Raw genomic sequence first — 9,283 nt, 5'->3', positions numbered from 1 at the left:
AGCTGACCACACACACTTATGCGTGGTCGCTATAAATCTCCCGCTGACCACTGCGGTCAGACGGAGCGGTCAACACGAACCACCAGGGGGCCGCTTCCCATTTCTCCCCTTTTGTGCGTATCCCAACTCTCCTTGAGACACCCTCATAGAGTGGGGTAACGGCCAGAGTCAGCCATGATCAATGGCAACCCTAGAGCAATTAAGGTCAAGGGCACATTGACAGATTTTTCATCTTGTCGGCTCAGAGATTTGAACTCGCAACCTTTCCGTTATTTTGCCCAATGCTCTAACTGTTAGGCTACCTCTCTAACCGCTAGGCTACCCCTCTAACCGCTAGGCTACCTGTCTAACCGCTAGGCTACCTCTCTAACCGCTAGGCTACCTGTCTAACCGCTAGGCTACCTGTCTAACCGCTAGGCTACCTGCCTAACCGCTAGGCTACCTGTCTAACCGCTAGGCTACCTGTCTAACCGCTAGGCTACCTCTCTAACCGCTAGGCTACCTGTCTAACCGCTAGGCTACCTGTCTAACCGCTAGGCTACCTGTCACCCTTAAGTGTGTAAGAGTTTGTGAACGTGCATGACAGCATGTGTGTCCATGTCTGTGTGTGCACTTCATGTGCATGCCCATGTGGTTGTCTATCTGTGTGTCTATCCGTGTGTTGGACTTTGCAGGCAGACAGAGAGCCAGAGGTCTGGTACAGAGTGTCATAGCAGTGAGCTCTGTGATAATACTATAGTTATAATAGTTAGTTCAGGGATAATGTTCTGGGGTAGTAATAGTTAGTTCAGTGATAAGGTTCTGGGGTAATAATAGTTAGTTCAGTGATAATGTTCTGGGGTAGTAATAGTTAGTTCAGTGATAAGGTTCTGGGGTAATAATAGTTAGTTCAGTGATAAGGTTCTGGGGTAGTAATAGTTAGTTCAGTGATAAGGTTCTGGGGTAGTAATAGTTAGTTCAGTGATAAGGTTCTGGGGTAATAATAGTTAGTTCAGTGATAAGGTTCTGGTGTAATAATAGTTAGTTCAGTGATAATGTTCTGGGGTAGTAATAGTTAGTTCAGTGATAAAGTTCTGGGGTAGTAATAGTTAGTTCAGTGATAAGGTTCTGGGGTAATAATAGTTAGTTCAGTGATAAGGTTCTGGTGTAATAATAGTTAGTTCAGTGATAATGTTCTGGGGTAGTAATAGTTAGTTCAGTGATAAGGTTCTGGGGTAATAATAGTTAGTTCAGTGATAAAGTTCTGGGGTAGTAATAGTTAGTTCAGTGATAAAGTTCTGGGGTAGTAATAGCTCATTGTTGTGTGTAGATTAGATGGAATATCTGGGCGGTGATGTCACTGAGATGTGTCAAGGGTTAAAGGTCAAGGGTTAGGGGTCAAAGTCAGGATGCATACCGTTTGTCTGAGTGAGGAACATTCAGAAACGTGTGACCCAGATCAACCTCGACATGTACTCTGTGATGTGGGTTCATTTGAAACTTTTCAGCACCTACAGTAACATGGAATATGCTATTTTTCTCATAGACTTGAATAGAATGAGTGTGAAAAGGAATGGAGCCAAGTACAGAGAGAGAGAGTGTATGAGTAGAGAGAGAGTGTGTATGAGTAGAGAGAGAAAGGGAGTATATGAGTAGAGAGAGAGAGTATGAGTAGAGAGAGAAAGGGAGTATATGAGTAGAGAGAAAGAGTATGAGGAGATAGAAAGGGAGTATATGAGTAGAGAGAAAGAGTATGAGGAGATAGAAAGGGAGTATATGAGTAGAGAGAGAGAGTATGAGGAGAGAGAGAAAGGGAGTATATGAGTAGAGAGAAAGAGTATGAGGAGATAGAAAGGGAGTATATGAGTAGAGAGAGAGTATGAGGAGAGAGAGAAAGGGATTATATGAGTAGAGAGAGAGAGTATGAGTAGAGAGAGAAAGAAAGAGAGAGTATGAATAGAGAGAGAGAGTGTATGAGGAGAGAAAGAAAGGGAGTATATGAGTAGAGAGAGAGAGTATGAGGAGAGAGAGAAAGGGAGTATATGAGTAGAGAGAGAGTATGAGGAGAGAGAGAAAGGGAGTATATGAGTAGAGAGAGAGAGAAAGGGAGTATATGAGTAGAGAGAGAGAGTATGAGGAGAGAGAGAAAGAAAGATAAAGTATGAATAGAGAGAGAAAAATAGTGTATGAGGAGAGAGAGAAAGGGAGTATATGAGTAGAGAGAGAGAGTATGAGGAGAGAGAGAAAGGGAGTATATGAGTAGAGAGAGAGAGTATGAGGAGAGAGAGAAAGGGAGTATATGAGTAGAGAGAGAGAGTATGAGGAGAGAGAGAAAGGGAGTATATGAGTAGAGAGAGAAAGAAAGAGAGAGTATGAATAGAGAGAGAAAGAGAGAGTATGAATAGAGAGAGAGAGTATGAGTAGAGAGAGAAAGAAAGAGAGAGTATGAATAGAGAGAGAAAGAGAGAGTATGAATAGAGAGAGAGAGTATGAGTAGAGAGAGAGTGTATGAGGAGAGAGAGAAAGGGAGTATATGAGTAGAGAGAGAGAGTATGAGTAGAGAGAGAGTGTATGAGGAGAGAGAGAAAGGGAGTATATGAGTAGAGAGAGAGTATGAGGAGAGAGAGAAAGGGAGTATATGAGTAGAGAGAGTATGAGGAAAGAGAGAAAGGGAGTATAGGAGTAGAGAGAGAGTATGAGGAGAGAGAGAAAGGGAGTATATGAGTAGAGAGAGTATGAGGAAAGAGAGAAAGGGAGTATATGAGTAGAGAGAGAGAGTATGAGGAGAGAGAGAAAGAAAGAGAGAGTATGAATAGAGAAAGGGAGTGTATGAGGAGAGAGAGAAAGGGCAATAGGGAGGGAGGATGCTGGCCGGTGATAAAGTGAGACTCCACTCCCCCTCTCCTCTCCCTCTTCCCTCTCTCCTCCTCTACCTCCCTCCGCCCCCCATCCCTCCTCCTCCTCCCTGTATTTGTGACATGCATCAGTGCTTGTCGTGTATGTGACAGCGGGCATTGATCACCTGTCATGCTGATCACATTACGAACCCCGCCGGTTAGATTTCCATTTTTAATTCCCCTCCCTCTGTGAACCCCCCCCCCCCCCCAGGACATTGAGCGAGGAATGAAGGGATGGGATGAGAATTTTTAGATGTATATGAATATCTAGATAAATGAGGGAATCATGGATAAGGGAGAAGGGACCAGGGACGGGGTCAGGGGAGGTCAGGAGGGAGGAAGGTTACAGAAGCACGGACAGACAAACCCCATAACCTTAAGACATCAGATATTGCATGTCTGCCACTACTTCAATCCAGGTACTTTCCAGTGCCAATGTGTGATTAGAACCCTGGTCTTAGTGTTGTAACATGTGAGATCACCAGACCTGCCTGATAATATCTCCATACTCCTCTTCCCCTTACAGGTAACTCATAGACCTGCCAGATAATATCTCCCCACTCCTCTTCCCCTTACAGGTAACTCATAGACCTGCCTGATAATATCTCCCCACTCCTCTTCCCCTTACAGGTAACTCATAGACCTGCCTGATAATATCTCCCTACTCCTCTTCCCCTTGCAGGTAACTCATAGACCTGCCTGATAATATCTCCCCACTCCTCTTCCCCTTACAGGTAACTCATAGACCTGCCAGATAATATCTCCCCACTCCTCTTCCCCTTACAGGTAACTCATAGACCTGCCTGATAATATCTCCCCACTCCTCTTCCCCTTACAGGTAACTCATAGACCTGCCTGATAATATCTCCCCACTCCTCTTCCCCTTGCAGGTAACTCATAGACCTGCCTGATAATATCTCCCCACTCCTCTTCCCCTTACAGGTAACTCATAGACCTGCCTGATAATATCTCCCCACTCCTCTTCCCCTTACAGGTAACTCATAGACCTGCCTGATAATATCTCCCTACTCCTCTTCCCCTTACAGGTAACTCATAGACCTGCCTGATAATATCTCCCTACTCCTTTTCCCCTTGCAGGTAACTCATAGACCTGCCTGATAATATCTCCCCACTCCTCTTCCCCTTACAGGTAACTCATAGACCTGCCTGATAATATCTCCATACTCCTCTTCCCCTTGCAGGTAACTCATAGACCTGCCTGATAATATCTCCCTACTCATCTTCCCCTTGCAGGTAACTCATAGACCTGCCTGATAATATCTCCCCACTCCTCTTCCCCTTACAGGTAACTCATAGACCTGCATGATAATATCTCCCCACTCCTCTTCCCCTTACAGGTAACTCATAGACCTGCCTGATAATATCTCCCCACTCCCCTTACAGGTAACTCATAGACCTGCCTGATAATATCTCCCCACTCCCCTTACAGGTAACTCATAGACCTGCCTGATAATATCTCCCCTTCCCCTTACAGGTAACTCATAGACCTGCCTGATAATATCTCCCCTTCCCCTTACAGGTAACTCATAGACCTGCCTGATAATATCTCCCCACTCCCCTTACAGGTAACTCATAGACCTGCCTGATAATATCTCCCCTTCCCCTTACAGGTAACTCATAGACCTGCCTGATAATATCTCCCCACTCCCCTTACAGGTAACTCATAGACCTGCCTGATAATATCTCCCCACTCCTCTTCCCCTTACAGGTAACTCATAGACCTGCCTGATAATATCTCCCTACTCCTCTTCCCCTTACAGGTAACTCATAGACCTGCCTGATAATATCTCCCCACTCCTCTTCCCCTTACTCCCTCTTCCTCCCCTTCCCCTTACAGGTAACTCATAGACCTGCCTGATAATATCTCCCTACTCCTCTTCCCCTTACAGGTAACTCATAGACCTGCCTGATAATATCTCCCCAATCCTCTTCCCCTTACAGGTAACTCATAGACCTGCCTGTTAATATCTCCCTACTCCTCTTCCTCTTACAGGTAACTCAAGAGCAGTTTACTTTGGGTCCAGTATCGTAATATTAGAAGACATGACGCTGCAGAAACTACAATCTAGACGAACCTTTGGTCAGCAGAGATAACTAATCACCAACACGGGCCATCGATCAAGGCCACAGAGTTCTGAAGAACTTTTGCATATTCGTTTCACTATCTATATTTGGCAAGGTACATGTATAAGAGATTGTGTACAGTGCTGCTCATGTTGTAATGCTGTTGTGATTCTAATTTATTATCGATATCCTGTATCGATGTGCTTCAATATGGCAAACAGAGAAAAAGCAGAGAAAACACTGTTTTTTAAGAGGAAGAGAGAACACGAGAGAGAGATTAGAGAGCATTAGAGAGAGAGATGAGAGAGATATGAGAAACATAGAGAGAGAGAGAGAGAGAGAGAGAGAGAGAGACAGACAGACAGACAGACAGACAGACAGACAGACAGACAGACAGACAGACAGAGATAGAGAGAGATATGAGAGAGAGAGAGGGACATGAGAGAGAGAGAGAGAGAGTGAGAGCGAGAGAGAGATATGAGAGACAGAGAGAGAGCGAGAGAGGGAGAGAGATATGAGAGACATAGATAGATAGATAGATAGAGATGAGATGAGAGACAGAGAGAGAGAGAGAGAGAGAGAGAGAGAGAGAGAGAGAGAGAGATATGAGAGATATAGATAGATAGAGAGAGGGGAAAAGAGGGGGATTCTGGTTAAAACCAAGGTCATGACCTTGAGGTCTAGTGGAGTGAGGTCATGGTCATGTATTTAGCTTACTGTGTGTATGCGTGTGCATGTGCATATTTGAAAGTATTTCCAGAAGCTTGGGCAGTGTCACTGTAGCCCCAACAGTTAGACCTCAGTAGACTGGACCGGGACTGGTCGGACAAGTCGGGCCTGTTGGGACCAGGGGAGCGGGTGAACACGGTCCCCGTGAGTAAGGCCATCGATCGGGGGCTGAAAGTGGAGCTGCCCCCCCTCTCTCCTGATGACAGGAGCGGCTGCAGCCGCCAGAGGAGAGGAGAGGCCTGAGAGGGGATCAATACCGAGGGAGGCTGGAGTCTGACAGTAGATCTACAGGCCCTCAGAGAACACACACACATGAGACCTGGGAGAGCACACACACACATGCTCAAACACACAGAATAGTTCACATTCTTCCAACAAGATATGAGTGTACAAGAGACAGAAAGAACAGAGTCTGGGCACAGAAATTACACAGACTTAACAGGGAGGAAGGAGGGAGAGAGAGACTGTCTCCTCTTCCTTATTTGTCCATCCGTTATTCTCTGACATCCCCATTAACTCATAAATCCAATACAGTGGAGCTCAACAGTATCTGTGTTCTGCCGAGATGAAGGGAGGAGGGAGGGATGGATGGGGGAGAGGGGAGGAGGAGGAGAAGAGCGAAGGATCAATCAGTCCCTGGACTGTCAGTCCGCTCACTCCTTTTCACATCCATCTCCCCATCACATCTCTTCCCTCCCTCCCTCCCTCCATCCCTCCCTCCCTCCGTCCCAATCTAGCCACACACATTCAGTACTGCACTGCTCTGCCAAACCGCCAACCAACTGTGAGAGTCTTCACGACCACTAATACAACTAAGACTGTCTACATCAGGGATGACCAATCTGACTCTCGATGAATAAGAACATCACTAAAGTGGAGCATGCAGATATCCAGAACAAGTCACATGTATTTGAATAGGGACTGTTGAACTGTTTTGCACTTTTCAGAACTGGCTGACTTTTATATATTCCCTTCTTTTACTTTTACGTTGTGTGTATTGTGTGTATTGTTGTAAATTGTTAGATGTACTGCACTGTTAGAGCTAGAAACACAAGCATTTCATTACACCCGGAATAACATCTGCTAAACACGTGTATCTGACAAGTACAATTTGATTTGATTTGAAGTGATCAACAAATCCCCAGCCCCCATACTGCCCCCTAGAGGATTTTAGAGGAACAGCAAGTCTCAAGGGTGTCACCCAGTACTACATGGGGTGGAGATTCAATGTTTACTGCAACCCAGATGACCAGAATTTGTGTGTACTAAATGTGAGTAGTAACGATTACCATAGTTACCAAGTCCTCTATCAAAAACAACTTTCTTATACTTTTAGATAAGAGAATCGATAATGTTCACCATCACACCATCTCTCGCTCTCCCTCTCTTTCTCTCCCTCTCTCTCTCTCTGATTGTGTTTGTGTGTGTCCTCTGCCCGCTGCGGTGATCTCCGGTTTCCCTAATGGTTCCCAGGATGCACTGTGGCTTTGCGAGGGCATTATGGGTGTGTGTGTGTGTGTGTGTGTGTGTGTGTGTGTGTGTGTGTGTGTGTGTGTGTGTGTGTGTGTGTGTGTGTGTGTGTGTGTGTGTGTGTGTGTGTGTGTGTGTGTGTGTGTTGGTGTGAGGGTGGTGGTGGTGGGGGGTGATGCGGTCATTTCGACACATGAGAAGTATCTCATCAGAGGATAGGGCCTAGCCACTTCAAAGGCACTTACACACACACACACACACACACACACACACACACACACACACACACACACACACACACACACACACACACTGACAGGGTAAATGTGCATGCATTGCATCTGCGTTAATTGAAGTGAGGCTGAGGAAGGGAAGGATCATTTTTTTCAGAGAGATGCTGGTAGAAAAAAGAAAGAAGCGTGTCACTTTTCTTCTGTTCCTGGTTTAAAGTGTTTTATGATAATCATACTGCATCAGCATTATCGCACTCAGTTCCTCACAGATGTGTGTGTGCTACTCAATATGTTTGTGCAAACTAATTAAACACACGTCGTTGCTCCGGCCTACGATGGATGGCTTTTTAATGACGTCAGTCCAAGTGAATATGCAAACGCTTTTGAAGCGCTGCAACACTCCTATGGTAGATTACCTTATTGATTTGATCCAAAACATCATTAGATATGAAAAAAAAATCACACATTAGGGAGGGGTGTGGGGGAGGAGAAGGTGATGGATTGGGGGAGAGGATGAGGGGCTGAGAGTTGGGGGAGAGAAATGGGGAAGGGACGTTCAAAATAAAAATATAAATCAAAATATATGTTATATTTGAGATTCTTCAAAGTAGCCACCCTTTGCCTTGACAGATTTTCACACTCTTGGCATTCTCTCAACCAGCTTCATGAGGTAGTCACCTGGAATGGATTTCAATTAACAGGTGTGCCTTGTTAAATAGTGGAATTTCTTTTCTTCTTAATGTGTTTGAGCCAATCAGTTGTGTTGTGACAAGGTAGGGTGGTATACAGAAGATAACCCTATTTGGTAAAATACCAAGTCCATATTATGGCAAGAACAGCTCAAATAAGCAAAGAGAAACGACAGTCCATCATTACTTTAGGACATGAAGGTCAGTCAATCAGGAACATTTCAAGAACATAGAAAGTTTCTTCAAGTGCAGTCCCTAAAACCATTCAGCACTATGATGACACTGTCTCTCATGAGGACCACCACAGGAATGGAAGACCCAGAGTTACCTCTGCTGCAGAGGAATCAGGTTTTCATGGTCGAATTGCTGCAAAGAAACCACTACTAAAGGACACCAATAAGAAGAAGAGACTTGCTTGGGCCAAGAAACACAAGCAATGGTGGAAACCTGTCCTTCAGTCTGATGAGTCCAAATTTTGAGACGCAGAGTAGGTGAACAGATGATCTCTTCATATGTGGTTCCCACCGTGAAGCATGGAGGAGGAGGTGTGATGGTGTAGGGGTGCTTTGCTGGTGACACTGTCTGAGATTTATTTAGAATTCAAGGCATACTTAACCAGCATGGCTACCACGGCATTCTGCAGCGATATGCCATCCCATCTGGTTTGCGTTTAGTGGGACTATCATTTGTTTTTCAACAGGACAATGACTCAACACATCTCCAGGCTATGGTAAGGGCTATTCGACCAAGAAGGAGAGTGATGAAGTGCTGCATCAGATAGCTGGCCTTCACAATCACCTGACATCAACCCAATTGAGATGGTTTGGGATGAGTTGGACCGCAGAGTGAAGGAAAAGCAGCCAACATGTCATGTCTTGTTATGTCTGTTCCTGTCCTTTCTCTTCACTCTGTCTCTCTCTGCTGGTCTTTTTAGGTTACCTTCTCTGTCTCTCATTCTTCAGCTGTTCTACATCTCCCCTAACTAGCTCATTCACTCTTTCACACCTGTTCTCTCTTCCCCCTCTGATTAGGTCTCTATTTCTCTCTCTGTTCCTGCTACTTTCAGTGTCTGATTCTTGTTTGTGTTTTTCATGCCAGAAGCAAGCTGTCGTCCCGTTTGCTTCCACCTTGTCCTATCCTGTCGGAGTCTGCCTGGCAGGTGCATCCTGCATTATACTAACGTTCTTTTTGTTCCATTGAC

The sequence above is a fragment of the Oncorhynchus masou genome, chromosome 7, assembly GCF_036934945.1.
Source record: "Oncorhynchus masou masou isolate Uvic2021 chromosome 7, UVic_Omas_1.1, whole genome shotgun sequence".
NCBI lineage: Eukaryota > Metazoa > Chordata > Actinopteri > Salmoniformes > Salmonidae > Oncorhynchus > Oncorhynchus masou.
This window is presented reverse-complemented; position numbering follows the sequence as displayed.